This window comes from Silene latifolia, chromosome Y (genome assembly GCF_048544455.1).
Source record: "Silene latifolia isolate original U9 population chromosome Y, ASM4854445v1, whole genome shotgun sequence".
Lineage (NCBI taxonomy): Eukaryota > Viridiplantae > Streptophyta > Magnoliopsida > Caryophyllales > Caryophyllaceae > Silene > Silene latifolia.
The window spans coordinates 311,239,172-311,256,890 of record NC_133538.1 but is presented as its reverse complement, the minus strand read 5'-3'; the positions used below and the strand labels follow the sequence as shown (position 1 = coordinate 311,256,890).

General features: G+C 35.1%; 1 long non-coding RNA gene across 1 annotated transcript; it reads left to right on the top strand.

Moving 5' to 3' along the window:
• Positions 1-2,532: 2,532 nt before the first annotated feature.
• LOC141627094 (uncharacterized) lies at positions 2,533-5,504 on the top strand. The gene is made up of 4 exons (XR_012536655.1): positions 2,533-2,697; positions 2,797-2,864; positions 3,846-3,932; positions 5,339-5,504. It is a non-coding gene; the product is annotated as an uncharacterized LOC141627094 (long non-coding RNA).
• Positions 5,505-17,719: the final 12,215 nt, after the last annotated feature.

Below are 17,719 nucleotides of genomic sequence, written 5' to 3'. Positions count from 1 at the left end.
ACACCGCAGATTAACCCGGTGCTGGAAGGAACGGGGCAGCGGATAGTCATTCGGCACTTTGACATACACCCACTGACCTTGCCAGCCCTTGCAAGAAGAAGGTTTGTCAGCAGAGACATAACCCTGCTCCGTTTGTACACTGTACCACCCAACACGGCCAGAGAGTGACGGTTTGAGATGATGGAGTCGGCGGAATAAATTCACCGTCGGAGCCTCTCCCTTAAAAAGACAAAGCCAGACAAAACCAATTATGGTCCTCATGGCCAGGGTGCGGTTGGGCAACAGAACGTTCATGGCTCTAATTATGGCCACAACGTACCCGTTCAGCGGAAACCGAAGCCCGAACTCCAAATGCCGCAGGTACACGCCAGTACAGCCCGGCGGAGGGCAGCATACAGCCTGACCCTCCTTAGGGATAACAATTTCATATCCCCTACCCAAGAAAAAATGATCCTCGAAAAGTTTCCCGCCGGAACAACGGGCAAGCTTACGGGACCAAGCACGATCAAGGCAGATCTTACAGACATAGCCGTGATCCATGATGTACTGTCTCCCCTCACTAGGGCGGGACCTTTCCACTTCATCACCAAAATCATCACCAAAGTCGCCACAGGAATCAGAGTCCTCCCATTCCTCAAGAATTTGAGGATCAACTTCAGGAGAGGGAGACCTAGGGCCCCCCGACGCAGGTTTACTAGGTCCAGCATCAGCAGAAGACATGTTCACAACAAATTACTAACAAAAAAAAAAATAAAAGTTCGCTTGTTTACCTTAAAGAAAAACACTCGCCGGGTCAAAAACTCCGAAGATCAAGAAGAAGAAAACCCTTGAAAGTTTGGAGAGATGAAGATTTTAGAGAAAAATTTTCGAAAAATAAAATGGAGGCCAAAATCACGGAATAACTTCCCCATTTATAGAGGAAAGCCCATGAAGAAGGACCAATCAGGGCACAGCCCATGAAGTGTCAACCAATCAGCGAACACACACGTGTCAAGCATGCAACCGCGGAATGTCAATCGTCAATTGGTTGAATGTCAATCAATGCAACAGTGACCAAGCGTCTTCAACAAGCCTATTCACATCTCTGCGACTGTTCATTTCAAGCAAATTCCTGGGTATCTACTCTCCGCCGGCTACCGATCAAGCAAGTCATGGAGCACCGGCCGGGGGCAATCAAAGTCACCAAGACTCTCGGCCCTGGTCTCGGCCAGCGTCATGTTCCTTTTCCACATCGGATACCCTTTACGCATCCATGTGGAGGGGGATATGGTATATGGTGCGGCTGACAAGAGCCACGCCGGTACACAAGAAGACACCGATCTGAAATTTGCGGAAGATTGTGCGAGAATATACGCTCGGATACATCGGAGCCCATACCACGGCATAGACTACGCTGGGGCAAATTGATGGGGCATATTCTCGCACCGACCCAAAGTCAACACACCGAGCAAGGTCAAAGATATCCACAAAAAGTCAACGACTTAGACTGTCTAGCCGATGCATCCCATCGGCCAGGATAGCCAGCGTCTCGGCCGACAACTCCGGTAATGGACACATACCCGCGTACTCATATCCAAGACCCTCTGTAGGCTGCCATAGGTTCATCGGCCGAGGGTAGAACGGTCTTTCCACCTGATAAGCCACTTGGCCACTTGGCCACTACGTGACAAAAGGTGAAAGCCTATAAATACTCCTCAACCTTCTTTGAGGAAAGGATCTCCCAACTAAACCTAAATACACTATTCATCTGGTAACATCTCTCTTATCTCTCTACAATACATTCCTAGCCAATTAGCATACAACTTATACCTCTAAGTTCACTGACTTGGGCGTCGGAGTGGGTACGCTTGGCACAAAGCCAAGCCCTCAGTTCGTTCATTGTTGCAGGGAAGGCCGAGGGAGACGATAGAAGCACGAAGGGTCTAACCCAAGACATTATTCTACAAGCCACGGGTGGTAACGATACTTGCTCTGGAATTATACCCGGAACATTTATAATTCGTTACGTTAAATTTAATAATCATTAATAAGTTCTTTTAAAAGTTAGCTCGAGTTTGTTTAGTTGACTTTTTATGGGTTCATGTAAATAGTTTTATTTATTTAATAACTTTTTGTTTCTTTCTAAGTCCCTTATCGAAGTCGAGCTAAGTGGGCTCCAGACGGATCAGTTAGCTATTTCGAGTTTGTTCCGCTAAATTAGCAAATATCTTTAAAAACCGCTAATTTAGTTAAAATCTCTAATAATTCCGATTCGAGCTAATTTCGTATTATTTTAGTTAACTAGCTGAGTTTATTTTATTTTCATTCATTAAATTTATTTATTATTGAGTATGTTTTATCTCGAAAAACTTTACTAAAATCGCTTCTATTTAACTCGAGACGATTTTAAAAACGAGTGAAATTACTTAACGATGAAGAAACGTACGTATAATATATAGCAGGCAAGCAAGCTCGTCACTCATTCTTTTATATATTATTATTATTATTATTATTATTAATAATAATATACTCACGTCCCCACCCCTCTCTTCCCCTTTGTTTATTTGCAACAACAACAGTAACACGCAGCACCGAATCAACAAAACAAAGACGCCATTTTTAATCGACCCTTCAAACCTCAGATCCCGGCCCATTTCTCGACCAAATTCCGTAATTTTTGTACCATTCTCTTCCCCTTTCCTTCCTCCTCCTTTTAAGGTAAGAAAGTCTCCTTTTTGTAGTGGTTTCGTCTTTCGCCGTCTTATAAAAGTGTCGTCTTTTAGCTTCTTTATTCCGTTTTCTTGCCCTTTTATGAAGGATTCGAAGACCCGGGGTGAGGCTCGTGCCTTGTGGACCATTTATTCGAAAAATAAGGGGCGTTTAAGGTAACACGATTCTATCGGCCCTAATATTATTATTATTATTTGGGGTTTTAAGTAGAACAGGTAACATGGAATTGGATTGTGTGGTACTTAGTCATTATTGAAATAGCTAATGGTGATAGATTTTAGTATGAAAACCTGTTCGTAAGATTAATGCTTCTTAGTGAAGTGAGTTTTGAGTTTTTCTTATATAAAGGATCTCTAGTATACATTACGGAGTATTATATTTAGAATGGTTCTCAAATCTTTGGCCGACATGGATTATTTCGACAGTTAAGTATGTTTTGGTAATTAGATTTTGTGTACATATGGTTCAATATGGTTTAGATGGTGGTGGCGTTGTATTGAATTTTGAGCAGCATGGTTTTATTCCCATAGGAATTATGTGAGAGTATGCATGTGACCATGAATTATGGATATATCATTGTACCTCATCGAGAGTTGAGGCACTTAATTATTTGGCAACGACTCTGAGGTTTGGTTATGATATCTGGAATGGGTTTTACGTAGTGTGTTTTAATTGTCGCTCTCTTTGTACAAGGCTAGTGGGTGAGTAGCTTGGAGTTATACTCTAAATGTTGAGCAATTCCTTTAATGGAATATTTGACAATATCGATATTGAAATTGAGATGGAAATCTGGTTACTATGGAGTATTATATTATAGGACGGAGTAATGAGAGAGATGGGGTAGAGAGTTGAGATTGAATTAATTTTTGGGACGAGTGACTTTTATAAGGTTGGCCTAGCAAACGGCTTTGGCCGTGGCTCTTTAGCTGGCCGTGGCTGTTGTAGCCTAGCAAAGAATTTGGCGATGGCTTTGCCGTGGCCTAGGCGATGCTTTGGCTAAATCGCGAGTTTGCGCCGTATCTATAAATTGTTTTGACGCTAGTTTGGTTTATTTAAAATATAATTAAATTAATTTCCGTCTCATATTTTATATAACGATAATTCGTTAATATCGTCCTTTCACATAATTATTTTAGGTGACTCATATGTGGTTGAAGATGAAGAGTAATTTTGGGTTTTAGAAGCTTTCTCAAGTTTATTGCTTGTCTCTTTGCTAGCTTAAGGTAACTATTCCGAGTTACTCGACGAATTAATGTCACATTAGTAGTTAATGTTGTGCTTGTTGTTTGTTAAGTGTTTAGGTGATTGATAATGTGTTACTTTCGTTTTTCACATGATAGAAATTGGAAATAGCATGAGAATAATATAGCGATAAAATTTGTAATTTGGGCCAAAGTAGGCCAAGACTCTGAGCTGGGCCAGATTGACCGAACGAGTTTGGTCAAGCTAGGTTTAAACCAGTCAGCCTCGATTTGACCGATGACCCGTCGCGGGACTCGGGTCGAGGGTTTGTCTTTGAGGTGAGATTCGATGTTTTATGTTATGCCTTGATATTTGTAATTATCATTTCACATGTTGGTTGTTGGATGCTTTGGATGCTTTATACTTGAGTCTTCTTGCCTTGTTGCCATTTTAGCTTGTTCTCATGAATTATGAGATTAACGGTTAGCAGGAATTTGGATTATCATTGATATTGAGGATATTGTTGGATTGTCTGCTGAATAGACATTTATATAGCCTTTCACATGATAGAATGTTAGCATTTATGTTGGTAAGTTGGACTCTTTGCCCTCTTAGGGTTAAGTGGGTGTCTTACTTGTCTTGTGTGGTGTGGGCTAAAGTATTCAAGTCGGGACTAGGCGGGACTAGGTCCTAGGTGAGTATTTCGGCCTTCATCATAGATAGGTCTTTATAGTCTTTGACGAGTATATGTTCACTGCTTGATAGCCTTTGTGTTCCTGACTAGTGGATTTATATCCAAGTTGGGGCATGACCTCGTTACTTATTTTGATAGTAAGTGGTCAGCTTAAGTACTAGCCAACCCTTTGGTGGACTCCTTAGGGTACTCACTTTGTTTTAGAAAAATTGTGGGTCTTGGGTGCGGTGGTGTGTATCCGCATGTCTAGGTCTGCGCAGATTTTAGGCTAGGGTTGTGTTGTGTCTTGGCCATGTTTTATTAATATTAACCGCTGAGCCAAGATACCGGTTCGATTACCTTCCCTACCTCGTGGTATAGACTCGAGTTACAGAGTGACTATTGACGGTACTAAGAACTTATGCCTGTCTTTGATATATTGCCCTTTCTTGTTTGATGATTCTATGAATCATAGAAGGTGAGATGCAAGCCGGCTATGGTTGATAGAGTTTGGATTCCTGGATGTTATGTGATTCACATGATAGTGTAGTATGAGCCGGTCTAGTATTCACATGCTAGGACTATGTGTTGTTATATTATTGTTCACATGATGAGCATGATTGTCTAGCATCTATATGCTAAGGCTATGAGTTATTCATATTCATATTCTTATGTTTACATGTTATATTAATTATGACATTTCGTGGCTGGGAGAACTCGGAGTTACTCCCCACTGACTGTGGCTTTCGTATTTGTATAAAATGCGAATGACAGGTAGGTGATGCATATATGGGGTACATGGACGAGCTAGCGAGCAAAGTAACCTTGGGACCTAGACTGGTTTTATTTCATTGTGACCCTTAAACCCTTTTTATGTCACATTCATTTTAGGGACATATGTCTCCCTTTCTCATATTTGGTTTGTATAACTTCTTTTATTTTGGACCTTGCATGTTTGACACCTTCCCTTTTGGATATCTTTATAACAGGTTCAGGTTTTAAAAATTACAGGTTTTTACCCAATTGAACCTATTACAAACATATCCTGTCAGTTTTTCTGTAAAATTACGTGTTTACTTTTCCGCGATAATTGAGGGTGTTACAGTATCGACTTTCATGCTAACAGGTTTCAACTCAGTTCTTAAGTGTCACCATGTAATGATTTTACCAGCTAAGTGAAGACTGATTGGCTAATCTAATGGTGTAAAAGCTGAAATATTTTCTGGGCCCTAAACATTCAGAAATAGTGAATATTAAGTTAATCTGAACTAATTGATGATCAAATATGAGTTAGGATGAGTGAATAAATGTAAACTAAATTGTTTGAGTTGTTGTTGGTAGTTTTTTTCTTTGTTGTAAATATGATTCATTTCTCATTCAGTATCGCTCTTGCAAAATATTTATAAGATATGACCTTGTTTATATTTTCTTTCCCAGGGTTCAAATGGGTAAGGCAGGGAATCAAGATGTCGTCGTCAACGAGTTTGAAAGAATTCAAAATGAAAGGATTGCACAAAATTGTTGGAATATGTGTCCTCCGACAATAATGCGATCACAATTGTCGATCATGATGATCACATGTTTAAATCTCATTTTTAAGAATACGTAAGGGATGATTCATTTTATAGTCAACTGATCAACATTAATCGGTAACGATTGGCTTGCTAGAGTTTGACGTTACTGTCGTGGTACGGTGGTGGTCAGTTGATCCCTTAAGGTCACACCTAAAGGATGATGCCCTTATCCGTAAAGTTGATTAATTGTATGACGATACAAGTTAATCAATACTTTAAAATTGAACAATTCAATTTGCGAGAGAGAATATTGATATCTTATTATAATGGGATTAAATAAGATTTATTTTAGTAATTGAAATACTTTATTACTAAAATTGTTTATTGTTTGTGAAACAATAAAGATAAAAATGAATGGTTAATTATAATTATAAGATGTTGTGAATTATAATTTTATGACCCATTTTATTTATGTGATCAAGTATCACTAGTCAATTTGTTGTACGTAATTTAATTAATTCATGAAATGATATTTATGTGATAAATATGCATCAAATTAATTAATAACATGTAACATACTACATGTGACATATTGTGTGACAAATGACAAATTGACAAAATAAAATGGTAGTCCATTTTATGTATATAGACCGAAATAATGGAGGTGGAAGGTGTTAGTGGGTGAATTATTTTATGAGATAAAATAACCTAATCATGGCCTACCTACAACTAGCCTTACACCTACTCTTACACATCTTACACACCTAATTCTTGTGAAAACAAAAAGAGAAAGTAAGATGCCCTATGTTGGTAGTCCCAACCGTGAACCCTCCTCTAGATTTAAGGGAATTAGTTCTCTTATTCATTCATTCTAATATATCACATGCAAAAGTTCATGAATTTTCTCTTCTCTCTTTAATCTTCATCAAAACATGAGATTTTTGATTCAAATTGTTCATAAAAGATTACTAAAATTATTAGTGTAATATATGAGTGTTAGTAATCAATTTTAAGGTAAACTACTAAACTAATATCTAGCTAATATTATTTAGTGGGGATAAGGGATAATCTTGGGTGCAATCAAGAGGAGAATCTCTATTTTGGGATTTTTGGAGGATCATCCTTATATTCATGGAAAGCTCAAGAACTAACAAGAAGAATATCTTGTTGGTGCCCATAAAACCGAAATCCCATAGTAAGGAAAATGTTTTTCCATCTCTTGTAATTTATGTTTGCATGCATAAGATCTAGTTTTATTTTTATGACTAAATTAAGATGTAACATATATGAATATGTTGTGTATAATGAGATATAGATTTTCAAACAAGCGGTATCAAGAGCCTTAGGTTGTTTGCATGCAAATCGGTTATAATTTTTCCGAGTTATACGATTAACATATAAAAATTATAATATTGTGTTTATTATGATATATCACGAAATTTATTATACATGTTAAAAATTCTGATCCTAAAATGTATTTAGGATTTTTGGGTTAATTTATGGATTTTTATTGTTCATTTTATATAATAATGGCATTAAAATGTGCTTTTTATGATAAAAATGTCATTTTTGGACGAAAAATAGCTGAACTTCGAATTTTCCAGTGGTTTTTGGGTATGTTTTCACATTATATTATTTTTAGATGACCTGTAAAATTTCATAATTTTTGGAGTTTTTATGCTCGAAATATGGATTTTTCATGATAAAAATCGAATTTAAATGAAAAATAGGTTAATATGAGAAATATTTCGAATCTGGTCATTGAAATTTAATATGTTGTCACATGAAATTTTACAAGATGTGTGTAAAATAATAGGCTATAATGAAGTCTTTATGCATGATTTATGAATTTTTGATGAAAAATAGCATAAATAGTGACTTTAATTAGTGAATAATTGCTAAACATACTTCATGACCAAGGAAAAATGTCACATGTTGCATTTTATTACCTTTTTCAGATCTAAAATTTAAAAGTTGATAAATATAATTTTTCTCATGTTTTTATGATTATAATTGATAAATCCGTTAAACCGCAACATTGTTTTTCCCGACAAATTTCGAAAATTTTAACCTAATTTTTTGAACATTATGAGTGTCATGGTATTTTTCCAGAATGTTCATGAGTTTAAATTTCAAATTTTGAATCTATTTGAAATTTTTATGATTTATTTGAAGTTTATAGTATTTTATTGTAATTTTGAGTCCATTAATGAACAATTTTGAGAAATATAAGTTAATTATTGTCATAAGTTAGTGGAGACTAATTTTGAGTTCTAAGTTGGTTAGGGTAATTAACTTGTGCATAAATATGATTTTATGTAATTTATTGTGATTTTAAAAGGTTGAATCACGCAAATCCGTAAAAAACCATTTAATATACGATATTGGCTCCTTAAAGGCGATTTAGCATAAAATTGGGCATGTTCATATATATTATAATGCTGCATTTTATTTATAATTGTCATAATTTTATTTTATGTAATTTTTACTTAGTATGGTCTTAGTTTTTAATTGGTATTACCCGAAATGTATGGGAATATCGATTCGGTTGTAATTTATTGTGATCTCGAATCACCGTTTTGTAATTTAATAAATTTATTTTATTTTAATTACAAATGTATAATAGGAAATTATATAATTTGTTATGTAATTTATTTATTTCGGAGTTCCTTGAAGACGGTGTCACTCAAGGAAGACGATACATAAAGACGGTGTTACCTCGAGATGCGTTCCAAAACCGAAGTTCAAGGGACCAATGGTGTTGGTTTCCAAATATGTAATAGTTAATTAGATTTTCTATTTTAGGAAGGCCATACTAGGATTTTATTTATGTTTTGCATTTTATTTATATGTTGCATGCATCGCTAAATCGTCATAACTAAAACATGCATTATCATTAAATCGAGTTATTCGACCGTGTCAATTACAATTATCGTAGTTCACCGCTTTAGTTCACTTAAAACGTGATAGATAATAAATTGACATGACCTCTCGCTAAAATAAACAATTGAGACTTAGCCTTACCAAAAAGTAGAAACCATGAAAACATATTTCATGAGGGAGTGCACTCGGCTACCTGGGTAAAAACCTTGTTACGTAGGGGAAGTGGGTGATAAATGTCTATCCACCGAATTCATGTTGATAAGGGATGAATCGGCCCTACCGTGCCCAAGTTGAAGTGGATTTGGATCATGGACACATTTATTCAAAATTTGGATTGAGCTCAACGGAAGTATTCGTGACCGTAGTCGCATGTGTTCCGGGCTAAAGATAAATATTAATGTAATTTTATCGACCAAGAGTTCTAAAAGTAGAATCGATTAAAGCGTTAATCCACCGAGTTATATTGATAAGGGATGAATCGGCCCTACCGTGCCCAAGTTAATATGAATTTGGATCTTGGAATCATTTATCATAGTTGGGTAGAGGTCACTATGTAAATGCTTTACTTGTTATTATATTTACAAGTATTATTATAACGATAAATGTTAAGTTTTTTCCACCATTCCGTTATCATATTGTTCTATTTCTTTACCACAATTCATATACGATATCATTTCGATTTTTGATTCAAATCTCCATTAAAACATCGTAACTAAAGACAAATATGAATTTGCTTCCAAAACCTCATATAAACCATTGCTAAGGATCTCTTGCGAAGAGTATAGATAAAAGTTATTCGTGATCAAAAGGGTTTTTGATTCTTGACTAACATATCTACTTACAATGAATTGTTTCTCATATGCTTAATTGAGTTAAGTACTTTGAAACTTTACAACATTTTGGTAACTAGATTTGTTTGAAATCAAAATTGACCAAAATACCGTAACCACTTCAATGAAAGTTTTAAAGACTAAACGATTGAATTGAAGAGAAGTCTTCATAAGATTCAACTTTGCTTCTCTAAGTAAAGACTCATTGAAATGAGTAGGAGCATTCTCTTAAACCGTTAAGGATAAGGTTTTAAAGAAGTAAAATTAGAATGGAATTGATACAAGGTAATGTTAAAAGTAAAGTTATTGAGAATAACGATACTAAACCTATCAATCCCGACCGATATATTTTCCATTGTCTTAAATGTTGGACACTAGAAAGAAAACTACCTCAAATTATTGAAGAATCAACAAGTTAGTTGTGGGACATCTAATGGGACCTTCTTCTTTAAATGTTTATTTGATTGACATAAATTTTGCTAGTACTACTTCGTCAATATTAGAAACCGGTGGTGGTTTTCATCATTATGTTTGATACATGGGATGATTAGAATATGACGACTAGCAACCATGAAGTCGAGAGATAGAGTCATTGTGTACTAAATCTAGTTTTTGGGTTTGGAGTTGTACTTAATTGTGACTATTAAGTACATAAACTCTAAATAAGAATATAAACTTGTTAAGATACAAAAGAGGTTTCACTTTTGTGACCCTATACACCAAGATTTGATGTATGGCTAGCCCATTATTAAGGTGAATATATTCTAAACCAAACTAGAATGATACATCATGTAGATGATGCAAGACTCAAATTGGTATCCCAAGATTAAACCTTAAATTCTAGAATGATGAACGCAAAGAGTTATCGAGTACTCTTGAAACCATTAGATCTTATGGTATATGCGTATCTTGTATTCAAAGCAAGATGTCTCGTGCTTTTTGGTTGAAAAGGAGATCGAGGTTGTAAATCATTTATCCAAAATAGGTTGATCATTTTCTTTTACCAATGATTTAAGTTGACGCTAATGTGTTCACTTAATAAGGTAAATAGAGAAATCTTTGAATAAGTTCAAAGAGTTCGAGGAATCACGATTTAGTCGTGATGGGATTATCAAAGTGAAGACTTTTATATAAGCCAAATGAAATGTGATATAGTATCACAAGTTAATCTCTCTTAACACACATTATGGGATAATGTGTGGTTGGATAAGAAATCAAACGCTATTTGATATGGTTTGGACTTCAATCAAGTTACTTTGAGTTACTTGATCCTTTTGGGGATTTTATCATTTTGTCTAAATTATTTTTCCACTAAATCTAAAACGAATCATATGAGATATGAACTGGTAGAGTACCATGCTTGTAAGTTTTCAAAAGAAACAAATGCTCATTTTTTCCTTATTATAATCACGAGTACAACGGGTTTGTGGCTCGTGAAGCTGTCTTTCTAAAATACAAGTTATTTCTAGAAGACAGAGTGGGAGAAATTATTCAAGAACCACAAAGAATGTTATGTCGTAAGAAACTGGTCTTTCTTGGCTACATGAGACGTTTTGTGTAAGACGTTGTTTCTTCAAAACCTAGGAGGTTAAAGTCATCACTTGTTGAAAATGATGAAATAGTGTTACTTTTAGAAAGTAAAGAGCTTGAAACTTACAAAGAAATTGTTTGATTCAAGTTGATTACTTCTAGAAATAATGAACATATGACTTACATGAGAATGTTGAAGTCACAACTCAATACAAGGCTTAGAGCCATAAAAATCCTAAATAAAAGGCTTGATTAGCGACAAAGAGTTTTGCACTAATAAAGAGAGGTTTCAAAGCTTTATTGGTAGCAAAGGGTTTTGCACTAGTTGAAATGCTTAAGTCTATTTGGATCTTCTTAGGGATTGTGTTTCATTATGATGATATACATATAGCAAGTGAATCTAAAACCCACTTCTTCAATTAGAAGGAATGTATTCAATACATGCCTTGAGTTTTGTAGATTCTTGCAATCCTAAGATAATGTGAAACTTAAGAGAGGGTCTTAAGTAGGACATCATTGAGTTGGAATCAACATTTTTGATCATGTGATAAAACTTTTCTCAATAGGTTGAGAAGTTATGTTTATAGATGAAGTTTAGTGGGAGTTACGGAAATTTTAATTAGTCTTATATGTGGATGACATATTGATCATTGGGAATGATTTAAGACTTTTGGAGTAATATAATACATCTTTAATATCCAGATTTATGGAGATAAATCCACATAATATTAGCGTCAAATAAGAAGTCTTATGTTAATAAGATTCATGACTAGTTCAATTAAGTTGAACACATTTGATTGATTCCATTTGCTTCCGCTGCCGAATCAATTAAATAGGAAATGATGTATAATACTTCATATACTTTGAGTATGATGAATTGTTTCAAATCGAATTTAAGTAATAATTACCAAGTAAGCCATGAAGATTACCCTTAAGTGCTTGCAGAAGCATTAAGGATATAATGCAAAGTATTTTTGATTCAATTTTGGGTAAGGGTGTTACACAAGTGACAATTGACAATTGAGATTGCGCATGGTTTCCGACAAAACCATAATCAAAACACATTAGGATGGTTAAGATACCATTGTGGCTATGTTATTTAAGAAATAGATTTTCTAGAATCGTTCTAGGCAATAAAGAACAATGAGAAATATTTACGACGGAAATTGAGTACACTTGCAATCATGAGATGTGCAAAAGGATGAGTCCCGCACATTGTGAAAACAGTGGGAGCTATTTTAAGGCTAGAGAGCTTATGTCTAGATTGTATCTCGACACGTACTCAAAAAGTTTTGTAATGCAAATGTATACATTACAAAGGAAAACGAGTATGTAGTAAGGTTGAGTAAGGTACAAGAAGTTGATAAAACTTACTAATCAAAGCCTTCTCATAGGCTTAACATAATGAGTCATGTCATTTCAATTGAATTGAGATGAACAACTAAATTCAAGATCAAACTGGATTATAGAATATGAAGTAGTAATCAGTCATTGACTATTCATATGTGATAATCACATTTGTCGTTCGAGTTTTTCAATCTAAAAACTCCTTTTATACCTTGTTACATCCAAACGGGTTGTAGAGACAATATTGAACCCCGTTAAAGTGAACTCGAATTAACATGGTATTCGCCCATAGTTGCTTGTATGAGGTGACGTCTCGAAGTGACTGGAGTGTGATGCGATTGATGGCAAGTTCAAGTGTCATAGAGTCATATGAGAATGACTAGTCGATCACATAGGCAGACTGTTGGGAACACTTTGTCGGGCAGTGACCGCTTATAGAGTTCTGGCAAATTTATATAGCCTGGTCATGGCGAGAGCTACTATAGTATTCTAATGAGTCGATTCTTTTGACTAAAGACTGTTCGCCTAAGGTGGCACAGTTTCAGATTAACTTTGATTTGTGTTACTACGACCTTCGTAAATTGGGTCAAATGGGCATATTTCGGGTTATGATGGCTGTGGCTAGTCAAAGTGAACAAGTGCAATAGGAATTGTCCACTCCTTGTCAGGGTTATAACAATATCTCAGGGCCACTCGAGGAGTAATGAACTGGAAATGCGTGGCCACGCTCGGAAGGTATCTATGGTAGATAAATTCAGGTCAATCAGTTATTCTCCAGATCGAGGAAACCACTCTCGATATGATCACTCGCAAGTACGACCCGAAAGACACCTTGCATTGAGTGGGAGATAGTAATAGAACAAGAGAATTGGTGATGCACACTTGTCGAGGACAAGTGGGAGATTGTTGGAATATGTGTCCTCTGACAATAATGCGATCACAATTGTCAATCATGATGATCACATGTTTAAATCTCATTTTTAAGAATACGTAAGGGATGATTCATTTTATAGTCAACTGATCAACATTAATCGGTAACGATTGGCTTGCTAGAGTTTGACGTTACTGTCGTGGGACGGTGGTGGTCAGTTGATCCCTTAAGGTCACACCTAAAGGATGATGCCCTTATCCGTAAAGTTGATTAATTGTATGACGATACAAGTTAATCAATTCCTTAAAATTGAACAATTCAATTTGCGAGAGAGAATATTGATATCTTATTATAATGGGATTAAATAAGATTAATTTTAGTAATTGAAATACTTTATTACTAAAATTGTTTATTGTTTGTGAAACAATAAAGATAAGAATGAATGGTTAATTATAATTACAAGATGTTGTGAATTATAATTTTATGACCCATTTTATTTATGTGATCAAGTATCACTAGTCAATTTGTTGTACGTAATTTAATTAATTCATGAAATGATATTTATGTGATAAATATGCATCAAATTAATTAATAACATGTAACATACTACATGTGACATATTGTGTGACAAATGATAAATTGACAAAATAAAATGGAAGTCCATTTTATGTATATGGACCGAAATAATGGAGGTGAAAGGTGTTAGTGGGTGAATTATTTTATGAGATAAAATAACCTAATCATGGCCTACCTACAACTAGCCTTACACCTACTCTTACACATCTTACACACCTAATTCTTGTGAAGACAAAAAGAGAAAGTAAGATGCCCTATGTTGGTAGTTCCAACCGTGAACCCTCCTCTAGTTTTAAGGGAATTAGTTCTCTTATTCATTCATTCTAATATATCACACGAAAAGTTCATGAATTTTCTCTTCTCTCTTTAATCTTCATCAAAACATGAGATTTTTGATTCAAATTGTTCATAAAAGATTACTAAAATTATTAGTGTAATATATGAGTGTTAGTAATCAATTTTAAGGTAAACTACTAAACTAATATATAGCTAATATTATTTAGTGGGGATAAGGGATAATCTTGGGTGCAATCAAGAGGAGAATCTCTATTTTGGGATTTTTGGAGGATCATCCTTATATTCATGGAAAGCTCAAGAACTAACAAGAAGGAGATCTTGTTGGTGCCCATAAAACCGAAATCCCATAGTAAAGAAAATGTTTTTCCATCTCTTGTAATTTATGTTTGCATGCATAATATCTAGTTTTAATTTTATGACTAAATTAAAATGTAACATATATGAATATGTTGTATATAATGAGATATAGATTTTCAAACAAAAATAAGACAAGGCTACAACAGTTTGAAGTTCTCAATAATTCTAAGTCACTGTCAGGTTTGGTGAAAAGTACCAAGGGCAACAAGACGAATGAGAAGGAGAATATGATTATCAATGATACGAAAGGAAACCGAGATACATATCAATGAAGAGCAGATGATTGGAAATCGAGATGGACAAGAAGCAATTTCAAAGCAAACAAATTGTGACAAAAGTTTCACTATGAGACTTCATCTTACATAAAAAAAAACAGCAAGAAAAAAGAAAAGAAGCGGTTAATTACCATGTTAATCCTTCGCCACATTTTGGGCCTGGTACTCAGAATATAAGTAGTAGTTGAGGCTGAATTTTCAGTGTGTCTCTCGATCTCTAGAGGAAGATCTGTCAGCCATATCCCTAAGTGTGGTATGATTCATTTCGGCATCTTATTTTGGTTTCATGAACTTATTATGCAACATACTAACTCTTAATTTTTATTATCAAGCATCACTGGATCACCAAGTTCAGTTCAAAGGACCTGAACTAGACAAATATAGGGATGATCCACTTGATTAGGAGGATGAAGGATTATCTGACTCCATGAATGAATTTTGTAAAGAATTAGTTAAGCAAGAACCTGAACACGAACAAGAAGCTATTGAAGATGAAAGTGAGGTGCAGATGCGAAAATAATTGTATTGTGCAGATGCGTTGTTCTTGTAACAGGGACCATCGTATGTCCCATAGAAACATGCACAGTGTTGGTCGGAGAAGCTTTCCAACAATATGTGAGCTAATGGTAATTTTTTTTAGTACGATACTTCAATTACCACTGCTTATCCTTGCTGTTGACTGGTAGTTTTGCTTTATATTTGACCTCCTCCTTCACTATATGCATACTCATATGTATCTTAGTTCCGTTTCTTAGGTTATCATAGTCCATGTAGCTTATCTGTGCATTAATGCTCATGGATAGCCACTCTTTAGAAGATTTAATACCACCCTCCTGTAACTACAATCCCAATATAAATGCTTGTGGCTTTCAATACCCAGACCACAAATACAGCATCCATCATCATTACAAACACCAAGCCTGCTCAACCTATCTTTAGTGTCTAGTCTCTCAAGCATACACGTCTCCATCCATCTCCATTTATCTTCATATTGATATAAGCTTTGAAAATGTTATTTATACAGTATACATTATACAGAGGGAGAGGGCGAGGGAGAATACGACTGAGAAGATATTACGAAAGATACTGGAAAGCCCCCCTGAAGTTGTTAATCAATACTTTTCTTAGAGGTACGGTTTTAAATGTAACGCCCCGTAATTTCGGACCGTTAATATATTTCGAAAATAATTTATTAATCAAATAAAATTTGATATTTAAGTATTTAAAGTAAAAATAATTCAAAGAAATATAATTTTATTATATTTTGAAGAAAAGTATTTATTTTGATAGTTTCGAGATGTTTAAAAATAGTTTAAACCGTGTAAAACTTTTTATTTCGAAATAAGGGCGTATCGGGGGGAAAATGACAATTCTTTTGAACATCGGGTAAACGAATTTGGAAATGGTTCGTATGAGTATTCAATTTTCTTGTAATCTCGTGTTTAAAAACTTTGGTCTTGTCGGAATTTGCATTTGACCTACGGTTCTAATTATTATCGAAACGCAGTAATTTAACCGACTCGTAAAATCCCGACTCAAACCCGCTCTCTTCCTTTCCTTTCTCCCTTTTCCGCGGACACCCCTCCCCCTTCCTTTCTTTTTCTGTTTTTTTTTGTTCTTTTGTTCATCTTCCTCTACCTTCTCTAATATTCCATCATCAACACCATTTTTATACATTTCAAGCTTAAAATCATCACATCTTTCTCGTTTCTTATCGGATTTTCACGAAATTTACATTTCCGGAATCCCCTCGTCGAGATCTACAACCTAGTATGTTTTAATTTCAGTTTTCTTGAAGTTGTTTTAAGACGAATTTTGGCACAAATTCGGTATTTATACTTATTGTTGTGTTTTTATTGTTTGTTTAGGTGAAGAATTGGAAGACGAGTTTGGGGACTCGTATATTGTCGAGGATAGCGGCTAGTGCTTGTTAGGGTTTGGGTTTTAAGGTGCTAATTGCTCATTTTCTAGCTTAAGGTAACATATTTCGAGTTACTCGACGAAAAATCGTCACAATCTTTATTGTTTTTGTATGTTTTGTGATTTTTGTTTGTGTAGTAATTTTCACATGATGCAATTTGATGCATGCATGCTTAATTTATGTCTTTTGTTAATTTAAGTTAACATAGTTGTATTGGGAACGATTAATTAGTGTTCAGACGATGTTATAATGAACAAAAATGGAAAAAAAAAGAGGAGTAAGGGTGGCGGCAGCAGGCCGGCAGGCCCATGGCAGGCCCACGGCTGGCCCGGGTCGGCCCGTTGCTTGTTTCGCGGTTTTCCATGCATTGTTCGTCATTTTAGGTTCATTAATGATATAATTAGAATAAGTAATGTATGGGTAAACTTTTGAATTAAATCAAGTTAGTAGTAAAAATTATGTTAAAGGTAAAAATTATATTTATTTTGGTAGTTGCACATGTTAGTATAGGTTAGAAAATGAAATTGTAAAGATTAGGCTCAGAATGAATTATATAGCGATAATTGTAATGTTTTGTTGATTGTGCCGAAAACTGAGCCTTAGTCCCTTTGACTGATGCGATGTCAGTTAATTGAGTGATTGGTCAGCCGCAATTTAACCCGTACCTGTCGCAGGGCTTAAGGAAAGTTGCGGGAGTTGCGGGAATTATAGCAATACATACGCAACTTAAGGAAAGTTGCGGGAATTATAAAAC